This window comes from Falco punctatus (assembly GCF_963210335.1).
Source record: "Falco punctatus genome assembly, chromosome: 7".
Lineage (NCBI taxonomy): Eukaryota > Metazoa > Chordata > Aves > Falconiformes > Falconidae > Falco > Falco punctatus.
The window spans coordinates 26,315,236-26,336,003 of record NC_137587.1 but is presented as its reverse complement, the minus strand read 5'-3'; the positions used below and the strand labels follow the sequence as shown (position 1 = coordinate 26,336,003).

The window sequence follows — 20,768 nt, the reverse complement described above, 5'->3', positions numbered from 1 at the left end:
GACAGCATCTCAAATGAATAAATTCAGGTAGCTCAGCAATTTGAACCTATCTGAAATTAATTGACTTGCAACCTGCAAATATTGCAGATTTCAGTGTTTACCCACTTGATCCAAACAAAAGTGTGCTTGGAACAAGACAGACCATAGCATACAGATATTCCAGGACTTCTCAGTCCATGCTTCTCTAGCTAATTAATCAGATATTGTTTTTTGGAGAGAGTATAAATCAACTCTTCAGCGAAATGTGTTCTTTTCCAGTATATAAAGTGCTTCCCCTGACTAAAACTTCACATGAAACTGCCTAACATTCATAGTCACCCATCACTCTGCTTAGAGAAAGTCTAGTTCTTATGCAAAAAATCCTCCCACTCCAGAGTGTTTTACTGTGTCATTTCAGAAATCTGTCTCTAGTCTATATATTTTAATGTCAATAGAATATGCTTCTGGGTTTTATCCCTAAACTTTTTGGCAAATACGAAAGTGATCAGTTGACCATCTGATAGACTCAATCAAGCTGCCTGTCAGACTTCTCAAGTTGCTGACTCCATCTGGTATGAAGTTGGGAAAGCTGACTGAAAACAAGTTCTATCTTCATTTTTTGACTCCTTAACCTTTTCGGTGAGTTCCAGCCATGAATTCAAACTGGCCTGAAGAAAGGCCAGGTAATTACTTTGTGATAAGAAGAGCAGCACTGAAGGATTTGCCTGGGGCTCAGAACACTGATGGTCGGATAAAACTCAACAAAGTCCATGGCCCCAGGAGGCTGCTGAGGCTGGATCTGCTGTAGGCTAATGTGCTTAGAGGAAAGGTCAGGCAGTTGCTGAAGCTTGAACAGCAGCCTGCCCCTCAGCTCTGTGGCTGGCAGTGTTCAGAAGCTGAGTGGGGAGCAGAAAGGGATTGATATGAGTTAACTGATTCCTCTTTTCTTTAAGCCCATATTCCCCAGATGTTGGAACAGGTGTCCCTGCTGTCACTACAAACACCTGGAGCTCTAATGTGAGCCTCCTGCGTAATTGCAGTGGGACAGGAAGACCTGGAGGTCTCAGGCCCCAAGTTTGGCCCCACCCATCTTTTTAACAGCATTGTGCTTTTACATTAGAATGAGTTTTCAGAGCAGAAAGTAATTCCTTCTTTCTTCTCTTGATGTCAGCATATTTCTTGGAAAAATAGTGTTCTTGGTAGCATCCTATTACATCTCAGTCAGCCACCCTGATAGGGGTGGCTAATTGTTTCTATTGGTAACTGCTGAAAAATCGGAGAAGCATTTTAGCTTTGATCTATGACAGAAACCAGAATAACACCTGGGAAGAACGTAGTAGTGGTTTCACTTTCAGTAATTCTCATCTCTGCCTTGTTTCATCTGAGTGCAGTTAGGAACATTGCCAGGTGCCTTCAGCACAGCCACAGCCCAGCCCTCAATAGTTGCTTCCACCAGTAGTGTTTACACACTAAATGATGGAGGACTGCTGGGATGCCTCTTGAACTTGTAAATACATTAGCTTTCATTTACTTGAACATCCTACTTCTGAGATTCTGTAACTAAAGGATAGACTAATTAGAAAGATTGCCAAAAGTCAGTTATCTTTTATGATTTGCCTCTACTTCATAACCTTACTTTGTTACCATTGTTTGTTGTTTTTTTTTCCCCAAGAGATACAATGGAATTGACTTAAAACTACTGCAAGAGGTAAACACTTTTCACCTGAAGACCAGTTTGTCTTCTAAGTAAAATTAATCTATTGACTAGGATGCTCTCATAGTCTGAAAGTACATTTGTCTTCTTAATCCTCTTAATCATGCTTTAAATATGAATTGTGCAGTTAACCATTACAGAAAAATAATTGGAAGATGTTTGTCTGATTGTCAGGGAAATTCTGTAAGACTTTATCTATGTGCTATTTCAATATGGCTGTTGGTCAGAATTTTCTGTTAAAACCTTATTAAATTCCACTCTGACCATAAATGCTTTTTTCTGGAAAGAAAGATACTAAAAAAAAGGTGTTATGTACTACTGTTTTCCCTTTGAATAATTGTTTTCAAGCAATTCTGCATCTTTGATTGCTATTTTTCCCTGCATCCTCTTTCTTTATATGAATCATAGCAGATATTTTAAAACTATTGGACTGGCAAACTAGAAACTGAAGAAATCATCCTTCTCTACTGATATAACTGAGTCAGAAGGAGTCACTTTCAGTGGGTGAGTTGTGACCCAACCTGTCACTGGCTTCTTTTCTGAATCATCTATAGAGCATATACCTTTCAAAAATGTTTGGAAATCATGAGGTTGAGATCACCACCTGTTTTCATGTAAACTACTAAACAGCCACCAGCAGATAGTATTTTATCTTCCATAATTCCATGACTGATTGTTATGAATGTAACTGAGAAAGCACCTTCAAATGGTTTAACTAAATGAATGTTTATATTTTTCAAACTTCCTGTCTAGTCCCACTCTGGCTTTACTCCTTGTTTAGGTTTTGAGGGATTAAGTGTTTATTGTAGGCTTTTTTTTATTTCTTTGTCTTATATTATAGCTACTGTTGCCAATTAAAACAATAATTTCAGGATGAAAAATATGAAAACGATTTAGTTCCTATGAAGCTCTCTGAGTGCAAATGAAGGTAAAATTCAGATAAATCTTGTACAGCTTCCATTTATACATCAGCATTAAAATTTTACTGCTATCATCTCAACATGGAAAAATGACAAAAATTGAACCTACTGGAAAGATATTGTTTGTGCTTGACAGGAGAGGGATTGAAGTCACTGTTTTCATATAAGAATAATAAGGTGCAATGACAACAATATTCAGCAAAAGCAAATTGGAACTTCCTTGGAATCCTATTATTTTTGTTTGAAAAACACACAATTTTCTTGCTCAGGGTAAAGACTGAGCTTTGACTAAATTTCAAACCTTTGTTCTCATCCCTTGCTCTGACTCAGAAAGCTGTTGTAATTAACTTGTACGGGGAATCTATAGGTAATCCAAAATGCTGTTTTTCTTCTGGGTAAACGAGGCATAGTGGATATGTGGGCAAGGAGAAAGGCCCTGTTATGCTCCAGTGATTGTAGTTCTTTACTATATCTCAGAAAATATAGGTTGGTGTGACCATGTATTTGTTTCTGTGTCAGTAGATGAAGTGACAAGGTGGGTCTTTGTAAATGAAATTGATATCAGACAGATTTTAACTATATGTTCATGGCAGATCTCACTGGCCAGAGTGGAACATATGGCTGCACCATTCTCTTTTGAGCTACTATAGTACATATAGGGAAAAAATCCAAAACATAGAAGGAAAAGTGTACCTTGTGTAAAACGTGAATGTGGCCAGAAGTGCTCTGTCAAAATAACAGAATTGTAATCAAAAGCAGCTATGGGCATTGTTTTGTTTTTGTTGTCACCTCCAGGTCAGTGTATGGAGGCCATTAGTAACTTTTTTTCTGATAGTGACTGTGTGCAGGTACTTGTGGACTGTGGTGTTCATGCATACAGAGCAAAGGTTTTAAAAAGTGCTCTGGTGCCTTGAAATGACTTCTTCTCGGAATGAGTGTCTGTAGCAGTGCTGAATGTTTCCTAGCAGAGAAGTGCCATAGGCACTTCTAATTGAATTTGGGAGCTGATAGAAAGAGGCAAACTGTATGCTGAAATCCTGCTTCTCTCTGCAGCTCAGGTCTGGCAGACAGGAGCAGCAAAATCTTCTGACATTCAGTAAACCCTGTAAGAGGTCTCCAGAGGGATTGCTCCTAAGGGTAGAACTGTAACCTTTCTCCCTGTGGGCGTCACAGCCTTTGTCTCACTGCAAAAAATGCTAGCCAGTGCTCTAAGCTTGATGTTGCCTATGACACTGGCATCTTTCCCTTGAGAGGTAAGATAAACATGCTAATCTATTTCATATAGGTGATAAAGAATGCTGTCTTCTTGCTGGGATAGATGGAGCATTTCCTCCCACTGGCTTATTAATAAAGGGTTTTCTATACTCTTACCACTGCGGCAATGGATATAATGTACCCCCATCTAGCAAAACATAATTCTCGCCCTGCCAGTCCATATTGTAAATTGCTTGGGAGAAAAGGACTAGTGTTGTAATTGCAAGGGGAAGAATGAGTGCTGTCCTAATTGCTGCAGGTGACTTGTAAGAAAATAACAGAATAATGCATAGGTCTTTGCCTGCAGGTAGTTTTCAGTTACCTGAAATTTTGTTAAAGGGATTGGGAATGCTCTCCCAGGAATATTTTTTCTGCATTTATTTTTAATTAAATTCTGCACAGCTGAACAAAAGAGTCAGCAGTATTTACTGTGAGATTTCTCAAAAGCAGACTTTGGAAGTTTTGAAAATACAGCTGGCATTGTTTTGCTGAATTTTTCTGCTTCTGAAAATGAAGAAGGATATGTTTTTACAGGTTTCACTATTGAGTACAAAATGAGGTGTTTTGATGGAGATCAGGAAGTTATTCATGTCACTTATCTATAGCAAAGATGCATCCAGAAAGCTACTTTGCAATGAAACCTAAAATATTTTTATGTTATCTGCAAAATTAATATAACAGTGTCTGAGAAGTAATTTGCCTGTTCATGTTCTGCAGACATCTAGAGAGCTCTCAAGATTTTCAAAACAAGAAGAAATAACAGGTCTTCCTAAGTGGATTGCAGAAGTCTTACTTTCCTGACTACACTGGTATAACGTTGAAAAGTTGAAGCAGAATAGCTGGATATCATTATAACCCATATAGGCTAAATGTCCGTGTACCAGTTGGTATTTACATTTGCTTTAAGCCACACACTACTCAACTAAAATGTTTTACCTATACATTCTGCTGTTTTGATTATAATACTTGGAAACATTTGCAGTATTGCTGTTCACTTCAAATTTGGTAACTTTATCAACTCTACATATGCCAGTTACTGCTCTGCAGCATCTGGCTGTTAGGCTGTTTAATCTCCCCGTGAGAATCTTGGTTCAAATCCATGGCTAACAATAATGTAAAAATGTGTCCAAGATGAATGCCTTTCACTTGTGTAGCTTTTGATATTGGAACATATAATGTAGTCAGTCTACGTGTCAGAACTCTGCAACTAATTTTTTAATTTTTTTTTTCCTCCTGAAACTTACCTGGAAACAAGCTTGTGGTTTAAATATGTAAAATATTTAGTTGACTTTTTGACCTCGTGTAGAGTTTGAAGATACTACTTATTTCTGTCCAGTTGAGGAGTGATAGAGTGGCTCTAGTGGGCACCTGGCATTCATCCAACGTCAAATCACTACACAAATACTCACCATTACATTCTATCTGATTTGTTTTATAAAGAACGTTGGGGTGGGGGAAAAAGAAAAAAAGCTAAGAAAAGTAGGGTAGCATTTCAATAGTAAAGTTTTTTGGTGGAATGCAACTACCCAAAATGGTAATGTGACCATACAATGGACCTTAACACCTTTTCTTAGAAAAGACACTGCAGTTTCAGAAGCCACCTTTTAATAGTAAATGCCTCTAGTATTAGGACAGAGATCAAACAAGTACTAAAAAGGTAACCTGCTAATTACCGCAATAACGTATTCTCATTGCAACACAATACATAATATTAATTACTTTGAAAACTATTTGCTTGTCAAATGATTCCATTTCAGGGCAGGGAAGTGTGGACAACACCACAGAGAGAAAGACAGTTTCTGTGGTACCAAAAAATTCTGAAGGGAAACTTTACCTGAGGACTGGTCAGACCATACGTTATATAGGTATTGACTGATATTCTCGATGTACAGCTGTATTTTGTGTAAACTGTATTCTTCCATTTATTTAAATTGAGAACATCTCTGTATTAGAAAATACAGTTTCAAAAATCACAAGTATTTTTTCATATTTCAGCATTTTTTATTAGGCATTTCATATTTTGGTTGTTTGTCTTCATCATGTTATTGCTGCTTCTCACTTCCACCCAACATTAAATTACTATCTTTTTCAAAAGAGCAAAGGAAAGAGTGAGGGTGAGGAGAAAGAATGGATAAGGAACTCTTACTTCTTTACACCAATGGGTCTTTGGTGGGTTGGTTGTTGCTTTTTTTTTTTTTTTTTTTAAGTTGTGTGTTCTACCAAAAGCTTTAAAAAAAATAAGCCTTTTGTAATATATTGTTACTCTGTTGTCACTGTGATGCAGTATTTTTTACTATTATGTATATACTAACAGAGAGAGATATACTTTTTGTTACAGTCAGTAGGATTTGAAGTGAAACCTATGACCTCAAAAAGTTATTTTTGGTCATATTAGAAATCATATTATTTACTGGGTATGGTGTAAACATTTTTAATTCACTGAATATCAGCTAAAGCTAAAGTAATCTTTCTTTTTTTTCTCATTTTATTTATATCTATGATATTTTTTGTTGTTTTTCTATTCTTGTATTTATTATCAGTCATAATTGATGTTACAGGTTTGTGTTGTGCATTTCAGTACAGGACTTATGAGGCTCATGCTAATGCTGTCTAGACTGTTTCTATTTAAATTGTGAGAATGTGACCTACTTTCATCTCTGTCACTGCATCCGCAGATTCTCCTGTTCATGTCATATTAATTCAGCCAAGTTTAATGATTGTCCTGCCTTATTAGCTGGACTTGCAAGACACATATGGGAGACGTCAACCAGGCCAAAACTAATTTCTCAGTCATACCAAGAACGTGTCACCATGTTTATGCAGCTCTTTGTGACCCAATGATCTCCAATAAATATTTCTTCTAGTTATTATTATAAATGGTTGCTGAGATATGTTTCACAAAGTTTAAAAAACTACTTAATGATGGTCTGTCCATCTATACCTTTAACAATAAGTGACTACTATCCATTTTTGTGCATGCAGATGCAGAAACAAGAATTCAATTTTAATGCTGACTTATTTTTTCTTTGAGTATTGAATAGAAGAAAAACTTTCACTCTCAATTTATGTCTTGATGCTACATTTGATTACAGCTTTTGCACAATCTGCTGATGCCTTTTGTTCCTTTGTAAATGTAGAAATTTCTTGAATCTTGTTCAGTGCAATTTGTTGGGTTTTTTTGTTTTTTTGGTTTTTTTTGTTTTGTTTTGTTTTGTTTTTTTTACCATCTATTACCTAGTTGGCAAAATAGAAAGCATTTCGCTAAAGAAATCTGGAGTGGACATAGAATGTTTCAGATAGCTGTCCAGAAAGGTAACTGGATTTTTCAATTCAGTATTTAGAACCTTTGGAATATCTCAGCAATTTCAGAGTGAAATTCTCTCAAACTCTTCTTAAAATAATACAAATTATCAGCTTCAAATCTCCAATTGTTTTCATAAGCAACATTGTCTTAAATATTAATGTCTGCATGGTATAGAACAAAATATTTCTTAATTATGACTACAGAAGAAGATAAAAATGTCGTGAGTTACACAGCTAATAGTTTAACAATAATAAAATTTTATGGTTAACTCCTTATTTCATCTTTCTGTGCGCAAACTTGTCTGTTCTTATTTTATATACTTAGGGGTGATTATCAAGTGGGGTGAAATTAAGGGGTGAGGAGTGAAATTATTTCAACTTAAGATGGTAAATTTGGCTTTCTGACAGCTCTTAAAATGTTGCATGTTATGTGGAGATATGGTACTATAGCAAGATTTAGTTGCAGTTTCTTGCCACACTACACTTCAGTGAAATTGAAATACAATACTTTTGACAAGCAGTAATTTACATGAAGATCAGAAAAATATCCTGAAAGTTAGGTGCTTAAACATTTACCTAAACATGCATACATGAATCGGAAAAAAAAATCGAGAATATCACGTTTTGTAACTTTAGTTGTGCAGAAAGCTGAAAATACAAAACTGATGTGGAGCTTCAGAAAGCTGATTGTGAAAGACATAACTACTCCTTGCCTAATCAGATGATCTAGGTGTGGTCACCAATTATTAGAATTTATAATTAGTTATACATTCACATTATTTGGGTATAGGAGTTATTCAACATGTAGCCTGCTACTAACTTAACAGCAGGAACTCTTCTTCATCTCAGTGGTTGAAATAGTCCTCTGTACAAAAGATTCATACAAGAACTACAGAGTATTTAAATCCTCAGGTGGTTTGTAAATGGTTGCTGGGCCTTCCGTTGGGCTTCTGCACCACTGAATATTGTATTGAAGGGATAAATTAGGAACTTTGAAAGTAGAAGCCCATGTTCAGATTGAATTTATTGTATAATTACTGAAATATATACTGTGTTCAGCACACAATTTTCTTCACTATACAGTACAAGTTGTCTTCATTGCTTTGATGTTCAAATTAAAGAAAAAGCAGAGGATTCAAAAATTAGAGAATTATCAAATTCTCATACAAATGTTTTAGTACTTCAGAATCTCAGTGGTTCTCAGCGAGATTAATTCTCCTGCTTAGACTTTTTTTTTTTTTTTTTTTTTTTTTTTTGGTGAGGAAGTACATCTAATGTGAATATTTTTCATAGAAATCTCTTTGAATATGAAACAGAGCTGCTATGAACATAAGTAAGTGTCTCATTGTGTGAGGGTTGTATTTGGACTAGATCTTCCAAAAGTGAATGTACATTTGCAATTAGCTATGACTCGCAGTGCATTAAAACTCTGTAACAAATTAGTTTAATTGTATATAAAACTCAAGAAAATGTAAAACTTAGAATAACTTTTCTAATAGCAGAAGAAAAGCTTTCCTCCTTCGTTAAAAAGCCTCTTTCATGTTAACATTACCACATTAACTGAACTAACAGGAACTTTTAAAGCATTTATTTACAAAACTGCACTTGAAGTTGAAAGTCTCCCATCAACAGGAGATGGAACTAAATCCTGACAAGGCTAAATGATTTGTTCAAGTAGTTCAAGAAATCTAGAATTTCATAGGAAAATGAAGGATTTCCAAATGCAAGCCTAGGATGCGAAGTTATGTTTCTTGAATATCACAGCTCTGAATACCCTTATTAACCTTTTATTTGTACTTTGGCTTTTATGAAGTTTTAACTTCTAGTTTGAAAATATTATTCAAAAAGAGTCACTGGGATTAACTTGATGATTTTGCAGTGAATTTATTATTTAGGATTATAGGTCCTATAAGTGATGGTTTAAATACTATTGCTTTTGAAAATTGCATAGAACATAAGATACTCAGGATTCTTTTCCTCTGTACTTTTTTGGGAAAAAGTCCTTCCTTCCTTTTTATGTCAAGCACTCAGCAATTACCAATATCAGAAGGCTTTCTGTGCCCAGCACAGCTTAGAATGGTTGAGTTTACCAGGATATATTTGTTTCTGTTAATTCCTTTTTAAAAGAAATCTACAAAAAGGAAAACAGCTTAGACTTCAGTCTTGTACAGGTAGAGATGAGGCTTCCTCAACTGATATTGTCATAACATAAATGTGATACTAATTGAATGTGATATCATTTTTCTATGTAAGTCCATTTAGATAGTGTCACCTAAACAATATGCTCGTGTTTTCTACTTATTTTATGATCAATGATGATGTAATGAGTTGGGTAACAGTAGGTTAAGACTATTTGTATTTTCTACTTTCTCTCCACAGATATTTTAGTTATTAAAATTCAGTTTTAGAGAGTATGTCCTTTTTATTCTATTTAGGATTAAAAGATTCATGTATTGTAAGTGCTGAAAAAGCACTCTAGGATGATATTCAGCACTAATGCTTTTATTAAACCCAGCAATATACTCAAAGATTTTCAAACAGTTGGGTTTGGGTTTTGGATTTGTTATTTTTGGTGGTTTTTTTTTTTTTTTTCCTCCTAATAAAACCCACACAGGCATTTTCATTGGAATGACAATAACATTGTTGCAACTAATGGTTATTTGTACTTTGTCATGCATCAACATTTTCACTTTTCAAACGTAGCATGAAGAGTTGAAAATCACCAGTCTGAGTCATATACAGTGATATTTTTCTTTCCCATCTTCGCTTTTTGCTGTAATATATATAATGTTTATTAGTCTTTTTCCTAAATTGCTGATCCAAAATACAGATATTAAGAGATCTGGGTATTAGGAATGCATAGGTCAGAAGATTAATGTGAACAAGGGTATGAATTTAAGCAAGTATGATTACAGGGGTGGTACGTGGTCTTTTGTCCTTGTAAGACCCAATACTGGGTTTAATACATTTGCTTCAAATGAGAAAAAAGAATGGAAACCAAAGTTAGATGGAAAATTGTTACGTTCAGTACAGACAAAACAATCTGAATTATAAAATATTAGCCACGTTACTAGAACGTGACAGTTACTTCACACAGAATCTGACAAAGCATTGCAGAATATGATGTAGGAAATAACTCTGAAGTACTTAAGGATGTGGAGAAAAAAAAATTATAAACTGATCGATGTTTTTAAATGTGTACTTAGTAATCTTGAAAAACCGATTTTTTATGAGTAAGTTTTTTTATAAGTGCAAATTATGTACTGTTAATAATCAGGATACTGAGGTTATTGAAACATTTTCACCTTTAAGTTTATGCAAACCTTCCCCATTTTGAAAGACACAAAACATGCATGCATGCATTTTTTTTAATGCAGAGATACAAAAATAACTGATCTTACAACTCATCCCTTTAACTACAAAATCAGAAAGGAAAAGTATACTGTGGACAAATTAAAATAAATTTTTCTCTCTTCTCTTTCCACTGAACCCAAACTTGAAAAAATAATTTCAGACCAAAAGGTACATTTTATTTGATCTGAAATACAATGTTACATTTTGTTCAGGATTTCTGAATTTTTAATGAAATTTTAAATTCAACTTCAAAAATAAGCCATTACATATGATGGCAATGAGGAGAAAGAAGGTCTAGAAAATTGGCATTTCAGGAAGAACTGAAAAAACTGACATTGAAGAGAAGAATGGGGGATGGAAATGGGGGAACAATAAAAATTTTCAGCACAGGAAAAGTTGTTGGAAACGGAAGTAATCCATGCTGACTGTGGGCAGGATGTGTAGTGGGTTTACATTGTAGCAAGTTCTCCCGTGTTTAGTATTGGGAATCACTTTCTAATAAAGACACTGAAATATTGAACTGTAGAACAGTGGTATGTCTATTACTGAATTCTTTCTGAACAAGTTAGCATGCCTGTCTAAAAGGATGACAGGTTACCTTGTGAGAAAAATAGTCATGGAAAAAATTGCCTGCTAAAGGGCCTAATTTTCTAAATACAAAATAGGATAGATGGGTTCTAGAGCCAAGGTCAGGTCTATTTTTACACTCACACCTCATAAACTTACTTTATTTCTAAATTGTAGTGTTTCTTTTTGAATTGGTATTCAAAGTGCAAACCTGTTCTTAGTTTTAATCTTGTGAACGGACTGGTTTGTACTACCTCTAACTTGAAAATAACGGTGGTTTTTGCTTTAAAACAATGTATTTTTGCTTTTTACAACCACTTTTCAGACTCTCACTATATAAAACAGCAGTGATTTTTCCCATAGATTGCAAGGATTACTTGTTTTCCTGAATCAGCAACTACAATAAGATAAATTAATTAAACTGGTAGGTTAAACTAACAACTATCACTTTAAAAAGGCAAATAGTTTATGGTCACATGGGAGCCAGTCTATGAGAATGAAGTGCAAGAATATCGCAAAATCACTCTGAGCTAAATACTCTGATATTTTTTGCCAAAAAAAGTGAATTCATTCTGCCCCTGGGACTGACTTCATTATAACATGGCTGGTCCAACAAGTAGATGTGGGCAAATCGGAGGCTTTTCTCCAATTCTAATGGCAAGGTGGCTATTTCTAAACTCAAAGGTAGGTTATTGTTTTGCACAGAGGGAAGCAATTGCATGTTTATGAGATATCTTTAAATGTGTTTTTCCCCCAACACCACGTCTTTTTCATTTGAGTGGCAGCTGAAGTGCAGAGTAATATACTGAATTAAGTGAAGGGCTAAATGAAGCAATTAACTGTTCTTTCCCAGACAATGAAATCACCAAGCATGATTTAGAACAGCTGGATGTTGACCCTCTTTTTTTTTTTTGTATGTAAGTCAGAGCAGGAGAGGCAAGCGTGATCACAGGAGATTTATCTCTGCTCCTTTTTACAGCCCCTTGTGCTCATTTTATGTGAATTCATGTAACTTTCATGTGTGTGAAACATTTGCATTTCCTGTTGGGAAAATCTGGGGAACCTAGGAAGGAAGGAAATACTCTTCCCTGCCTAGCCATCTTGTTAGTAAGATAGCTACCACAGCTTTCTGACTGTTATAGGCCATGCTTTGTATTTTGACATATGTTTCAGACTTTCCCTTAATAAACTTCAACAGAATCTGACATGAACCAGAGTTTTTTGGTATCATGCAGAGCACAAAATTCCTGGCCTGGATTCCACAAGTAAAATTGTGCTGGCTTTACAGCTGTAAAGCAAGTAGGAAGTTACATAAATGTTCCAGAGGAAACATATACATGCCAGGGATGGAAACAGTTCAACTCATAAAATTTTACAGGACAGCTTTCATTTGTATTATTGTGGTAAAGATTGCAGATTCTCATATCTGGTAGATGGGCAAATCTGTGTGGAAGGTTACTAAGGACAGACCTGTAGTCTCCAAAAGTTTTGATTTCATGCTAACAAACAGAATGACTGAAGTTTGTTTTACTCTAATACAGTTTGGTTCTAAGACCCTGTTGCAGAGTAATTGTACAGCTCTTAACAGTGTCATTGATAAAATGGTTTCATTTTCAGTCTCTGAATTTGTGCCAAATTCACATGGCATTAGTATTTTTTCATTTTGGTCTTGTACTTTTCTAGTAACTTGAGAATTATTCAAAGATGAATTGTAGCATGTATCAATTAAAGATAAGGCTGGAAAATGTAGGAAATGCATACATAAAATGTGCGCTTTGTAATTTAAGGACATACAATTGTTTGGAAAAGTCTCTGTGTGACCTTTTTTCTCCCACAAAGAGTCATTACATAGCAACAGATTCAAGTGTCATTAGAGGGTTTACCGAGGGCAAGGAGAAAACAAAGATTTGACTCGTGTATTTCTGCATTTGTCTGGAATGTGGGACTGGGGGACATGCAAGTTCATTTATTTCTGTTGGGTGATTTGAACATTTTGGTACTTGAATTACAACCAAGGTTACTGTGCAAAGTTTGTGGTTACATTTCTTAAAGCAAGAAAGTTCACGTCCCTGTCCCCGTCCACTCCAATTTTCTTCTATCGCTGTGAATTAAACTGATTTATTGCTTTAACTCATGCAGGTGCCAAGAACAATTAACAGAGGTCGGTTTATAATGATATGCATGCAAGTTAGTCTTGCTTATTTTCTCCCACCAGCTGTGTTCTGTAGGAGGTACAGGACTGTGTTTTAGAGTTATGATTTTTTTTTCTTTCTTTCTTTTAGGATTAATTAGTAGTCAGTCTTGCTTTTTTTTAAGACCTCATGTGAGAATTGTGATTCTATTAAGGGTCTTCATTAACTGTTCTTTTGAAAGCTGAAGACAACATATCCTAACACTTTAAATAAGCCATTTAGTATAAATCATGTGCAATCCAGTAGACATGTCAAAACACTGCTCTGCAATCTCACAGCTAGTCTTCTACAGGTCTGTGGCCATGTCCTATATATGGAGAAAAAGGGATACAGTGCCAGAAGTGTATTCAGCTGCATTTTCCATCAGTGTCAACTTTATTGAAAACTGTACAGAGAAATTTCCTTGATGAAACAACATTAAATAAAAGATCCTTTTGGAGTTCTTTACAATGCACAGGTGTTTTTGTAAACAGGTAATAAGAAATTAAACAATTGGGTCTCCTTTTGTTCTAGTTTTCTAATCAATTGGTTCTGTTTTGGTTTCTTTAGTGCTGTGATAGGGCTGGCAGGCAGCGTGGAAAGACTGGCAGAATGAGGCCTCTCTGTTGCTTGTCTGAACTTTGGCATGAGAATGACAGTTGTCAGGAAATACCTTAATTTATATGCTGATCCCTAATAGAGTTTTCATGTCTTCTGATAATTTCATTTTCTCTTTCCTCAGATGAAACCTGTTAAATTTTTTCAGTATCTCCAAGTTATTTTCTCTAGGTTTATATTTAGAGCCATATTTGCACAGAAAATTATTCTTATTCTGCTTGTAAGGAGCAGACAAAGTAAGTGTGTATGTATATACACAGAAGTATGTATGCATAAAACAAGTACTTGGAAGTATAGCTGACAGTCATTTTATATAGGTGAACAAATAATACAGCTTTTCTAATTAACGTAATTCTGAAAATCATTTGGTATACTTGCTTAAGCAAGCAGGAACTGGCCAGTAATAGGTAGAAATATCTGAGAATTTATCTTTAGGACGCATTTGTCTCCCATTTCAGTACACATACACCGTGCTTGGCCACAGACTGTCTTACACTTTTTCACTTTTTTCAAGTATCATTTGAAAGCAGTATATTTTGATAACCTCAGTAAATCTATTTCTTAGTATGTTCATATTCTAATATTACCTGTGACTACATCCCATAGTCTATATCATTTTATTCGGATTACATCTTTTACTTTCTCTAAGAAAAAGAAAAATATTCTAGCTTACATATCTGTAATTAAGACAACCCTTTTTTTTTTTTTAAGTGAAGATTAAAAAAAATGCTGCATTTTATCTTTCATCAAATTTATTTTTAGCTTGACTTCTAATAATTCAGAAACATGTATCATATCTAATAACAGCGTAAAGTTATGTAGCCCATATTAGGCCAGTTTCATCTGGAATGATCCATTGTAATTTGAAATAGAAAATACAGCTGCTTCTGACACATTAAGATAATAGTTACACTGTACCAGTTATACTTTGTATGTATTTTAAAGACTGGAATTCAAGATGAACTCTTCTATGTTGGATAATTTCATTCCTTCTAACTTGATTTTCAGTACTGAATAGGTCCAGAACACCAGAAAATCACAAGGAAAAGCAGAATATCAATAAAACTCACAGAAAGTAACCAGATGTACCACAATTCCCAGTTGATAATTTTGCATAATGGTCTTCACTTCCCCTATCTGATGTTGCTGGGAGACTGGAGATACAGATGTTCTCTGTTCATTCTTAATTCCGTGATCCCTCTTTTTCTGCTTTTAGTTTTGCCTCTTCAGTCTTTTCATTCTACACTTAAAAACATACCGTTTCATTCCTCACGAAGCATTTCCACCGCACAGATTCGCACAGCTGGTGTTTATTCCTGACATCATGCAGCAGGTTCCCGTTCCATGGGCATTCGTGGTGGCTAGTTCAGCACCAAGGACAGCGAAGGCGGCTTTCCCGAGCCCTGCCGCGCCGAGGGCGCGCTCCCAGCCTGCCCGGCAGGAGCAGGGGGAAAATACAAAATCCTGCGGCGGTGGTTAAATACCAGAGCAGATTGGCCAGAGAGCTTGTGGGCTTTTGTAGCTGTTCAAGTCTCCACTGGACATGCCCTGAGCTACCTCTTCTAATTAGACATGTTTTGAGCAGGAGACTGGACTGAATGATCTCTGCAGAGCCCTTCCAACCAAAATGATGACTCTGTGATATAATTTGTCCCATATAACGATTAATAATAACGCCCCCCCCTCCCAAATATTCCCCCAAAACAACAAAAACCACCTCCCAGCATTCTGTAAACAGAGCATCACACACTGAAGTAGTATGTTTTTTTCCTCTTCTTTATTTGTCCTTAATTTGCTTGTTTGTTCATAAAAAGTGTAAAGATGAGGGTTAATACCGAGTTTTGCTAGAAGTTGTCAGATAACAAGTCTAAATGTTATGAGAAATTAATCATAGATGGTACAAGGCTTATTGAAAGAAACTGATTTGTTAAGGAAGATATGAATATATAAATGCTTTCTAGTTTTCAGTTTGATATTCATTCTGACCTTCCCATACCACCTTTGTCAGCAGCCACATTGTCCTAAACTGCTACCTTACTGTTTTTAAAGTGTTCACGTGTTCATTGGGGTAAGAAATGGCCACACTATGAGGAACATGCTTTGTGCAGCGTAAATCATTGAATTCCTGATCAAATCAGAAAGTTTAGTTCAGGTCCTTTGATATCACTTTCCTTTGTATAACGACCAAAAAAAAAAAACCCAAAAAAACCCAACCCCCCAAAAAACCCAAAAAACCCCCCAGCACAGTGGTTGAATTCTACTTACATGATTGTATTTTGCCTACTGAAATTTTACATAATATTACTAACAAATTGATATTACCAATAGAGGGACATGATCATTACCTCCTCTGTCACTATTTTCCCAGGAAATGCTGTGTACCTTAATGAATATTGCTCAAACCATTGTTCTAACAAGGAAGATTACAGTGTGATTTGTATCCTGTTATTCACTGTATGCTAAAAGAAGCATATTAGCATGAGTAAAGTCTAGGTTAGGTTCAGAAATGGTCATACCAGCTGCTAGATCTCACACAGGCACGCAGGGCTGGTAGCAGTGACGCTAAAATAATGCTTCCTGACCTGATAACTAGGTTTGAGAATTATTTCTCTGACTTGCTGCTAAAGTATGACTTCAACTTTTTTTATATTCTTGACTCCCAGTCAGAAGTTTGTTTAAAAATAGATAAATACATAAACCCCCAAGCCAGAGTTGTGCTATATATAGGGAAAGAAGACAGAGAGAAGCAGAAAGATTGAAGAAGTTATCTCAACATTACAATCATTTTAAAGATGGAGGTGGGGTGTAAAATGAATTTGTCATTGTGATTTCATTTTCTGCAAATACTTGAGGAAGCAAATTTTTACTGGAAATAACATTTATAAAGTTTTGTTCATATAGGCTGATTTTCAAAGATACAGATTTTTTTTATTATTATTTAAAGAATTCAGACTGTCGTCTTTGTCTAATTGACTCCTCTTTTGTTCTCTGTGTGTGTGTTTAAACTTAATGCCTCTGTCTGATCTCCTTACTTTGCTGCTTTATTTTTTGTTCTTCCTGGGTGATTTTAAACTTCTGTATTTGTGCCTTCTCTGACCCTTGCAGATTCTACTTACTAACCTCTTTCAATGCAGAATGTTGTGCTGACACCCATAGCCATACAATTGTTTGTGCATTTGACCTGTTCTGTGTTCAGATCACTTTCTCCAAGACTGATAGATGTGCTTGAATAATATTTAGTGAGTACTTTACATTCAGAATTCTGACTCTTTTGTGGGAAGCCTTTATAAATATGTAACTATAGAGTCTATGGGGCAGATGGGATCTACCCAAGGGTACTGAGGGAGCTGGCAGAAAAGCTTGCCAAGCCACTCTCCATCATTTACAAACAATCCTGGCTAACTGAGGGGGTCCCAGAAGACTGGTGGTTAGTCAATGTAATGTCCAGCTATAAGAAGGGCAGGAAGGAGGATCTGGGGAAGTACAGGCCTGTCAACCTGACCTTGGTGCTGGGGAAGATTATGGAGCAGATCATCCCAAGCACCATCATATCACATGCAGAACAACATGGGGATCAGGCCCAGCCAGCATGGGTTTATGAAAGGCAGGTCCTGCTTGATGAACCTGATTTCCTTCTATGACAAGATGACCTACTTTTAGTGGATGAAGGAAAGCCTGTGGGTGATGTCTACCTGGAGTTTATAAAACCTTTGACACTGTCTCCCACAGCTTTCTCCTGGAGAAACTAGCTGCTTACGGCGTGGACAGGTGTACTCTACACTAGGTAAAAAGCTGCCTGGACGGCTGAGCCCAAAGAGTGGTAGTAAGTGGAGTTACATCTGGCTGGTGGCTGGTCACAAGTGGTGTTCCCCAGGGCTCAGTACTGGGGCCAGCTCTGTTTAATACCTTTATCAATGATCTGGATGATGGGATCAAGTGCACCCTCAGTAATTTTGCAGATGGCACCAAACTGCAGGGGGAGTGTTGATCTGCCTGAGGGTGGGAAGGCTCTGCAGAGGGATCTGGACAGGTTGGACTGATGGGATGAGGCCAGTTGTATGATGTTCAACAAAGCTTAGTGCTGGGTATTGCACTTGGGTCACACCAGCCCCATGCAGTGCTACAGGCTGGGGGAAGAGTGGCTGGAAAATTGCCTGGTAGAAAAGGACCTGGGGGTGCTGGTTGATGGCCAGCTGAATATGAGCCAGCAGTGTGCCCGGGTGGCCAAGAAGGCCAACAGGATCCTGGCTTGTATCCAAAACAGTGTGGCCAGCAGGACAAGGGAAGTGATTGTCCTCAGATTACAACCAGATTGTACTCAGACCTGGTTGGGCCGCACCTTGAATCCTGTGTTCAGTTTTGGGCGTCTCACTGCAGGAGGGATGTAGAGGTGCTGGAGTGTGTCCAGAGAAGGGGAATGAAGCTGGTGAAGGGTCTGGAGAACAAGTCTTACAAGGAGTGGCCGAGGGAACTGGAGTTGTTTGCCTGGAGAGGAGGCGGCTCAGGGGGACCTTATTGCTCTGTGTAAGTACCCAAAAGGAGGCTGTAGGCTGGTGGGGGTCGGTCTCTTCTCCAAGATAACTGGTGACAGGACAAGAGGAAACAGCCTTAATTTACACCTGGGGATGTTTAGATTGGATATTAGGAAAAATTTCTTCACTGAAAGGGTGGTTGATGGTCAAACATTGGACCAGATTGCCCAAGAAGGTCATGGAATCACCATCCCTGGAGGTCTTTAAGAAACACATAGAGGCATCGCTTAGCAAAATGGTGTAGTGGTGAACTTGGCAGTCCTGCGTTAACAGTTGGACTCCATGATCTTAAAGGTTTTCTCCAACCTAAATGATTCTACGGTTCTGTGTCTTGATTTGTAATGAATTAATTTTGTTGGTTGGTAGTAACCAGTTGATGATCCCCTAGCTTGTGCCGCCAGATACGTTCTGCAAAGAAGAGCAAATGTGTGCCTGGATTGTGACAGAGGTATTTCCCCAAAATGACCTGTGGCTCTGCAATCCCTCTCAGTGCCCTTCAGCACTGATAATGTGTATGCTCTCTGCTGTGCATTGTGACAGCCTGAGTGACACACCGTGCAATGAATAATAATGTGTTATAGCTGCAAGTAGAGCTTAACTTACCTCTTGCTTCTAGCACCTTTCCTAACAAACTCCTGTACTCCCACACAGTTTTGTGGCAAAGGGCTGGAAAATATTTATGTACTTGTTCTCATTTAACCAAAGCAGAAATCCTTGCCGTTCTAAAGCTTAGCATACGAGGTCTTCATCAGCATGGTTGCCCTATAAATATCCCACTTAAATACCTTACAGAATCAAATCCTGAAGGTGGGCATGGGCATAATACAGAACTTGCCCAGAGTAAATATCAGTCAGTTTGCTAAAGAAGGAATGTGTAAGATGCAGGCATTTGAAGTTTTCTGCAGCAAGGTAGTGAAGTGGTATCTCAGATGTTTTCTCTGTCTTAATATTAAAGTATTTGGAAATAGATTTGAATCTGTGAGTATATTGTCTAGTATTTTCTCTCTGCATAAAATTGTCCCAGTCATTATGACAAGTTTTTGTTCAGGGGGTTGGTGTTTGGTTTTTTTTTTTTTTCTGACCAGCAGGCTTAATGACTGACTCATAATCCTGCTACACAGCCATACACTGCCTCCCACCTAATACCATAGTGACAAGCTGCTGGTTTTCTTTTTTGCAAAAGAAGTAAGAAATAGAAATTAAGTCTTTAAAAAAATGGGATAGCCACTGATATCTTGGTATGATCAAGCTGACATGAATGGTGCTGACTAACTATAAGAAATACTCCTTATCCCTGCAAGGTTACACATGGACCTCAAACATTTAGCATGTTTTATTTTCTGTTATATTAGCAAACAGTGTTCTTGTTTGAAAGGCTTTTAAAAATGGTGACATAAGGGAGTTAGGTGATTAATGCACTTGGGCAAAATCTGTAAATCACAGAACATTCCAAATCCACACGTTCAAGCACCTGAATACTTTTAAAAATCTACTCTAGAGGCCTTGTTTGTAGAATAAAGTCAGGTTTAGTGATGTCTTGATGTTGTTCAGAGAAGTTTAAACTGAAGAATTTCAGCAAGCTTGAGTTCTTATGTGAACTGTAGGAACTTCTGATCTAAACCACATTAATTTAATGGGAAAATGCCAGTGCCACCCTGCCTACATAAAAGCAGAAAATCCTAAACTGTCAAGTTCAAGGACCAATCTGCATCTGCCTCTCATTCCAATGTATTCTTTTGTAGATTTAACAAGCATATACTTTGTGATAGCTACAATCTACATTATTTTAGAATAATTATAAGGGAAATTTTCTCTCTTTTTTAAGTCACAGGTATTTGAAAAGTACTTTTATGACAATATCCATGCCTACAGTGTTTTTGACCATTAAAAATGTGCTAATGATAACATTTAAGCATTACCACAGTCATGACAAACATGTATATACAGAGATACATATATGTATCAATAAAATGCAGTAACAATGAAAAGGAATTTTACATTTTACTAGGATTCCAGAGAAGTAATTCTAATAAAATATACTATATGTACTTTAGGACCACAGATGGTTAATTCCTGCTTCCAGATCTATGCATTCATATATGGAGTTATTAAATGTGTTTTCCAAAAGTGTTGATTCATTTTATTTGGCTCATCTTTGGAGAATGCATTTTAAATGGTGCTGGATTTAACAAATATTGCTGTGCCTGTTTTTGAAAATAGAGCCCATTTGAGGCATTTTAAATGAAAGCCCACATCCCTTGACCTCCTGATTAACACCAAATGTATTTGTGAGCAATTTTTGTAAAATCTGAAACTTCATCCTAGTATTCTAGTTTTCTTAATATTACCTCTACTT

General features: G+C 36.6%; 1 protein-coding gene across 20 annotated transcripts in view; it reads left to right on the top strand.

The window, feature by feature from the left end:
* Nucleotides 1-20,768, top strand: part of LRRC4C (leucine rich repeat containing 4C) — a 548,895-nt gene that overhangs the window by 412,372 nt on the left and 115,755 nt on the right. The gene's annotated exons all lie outside the window — the stretch shown is intronic.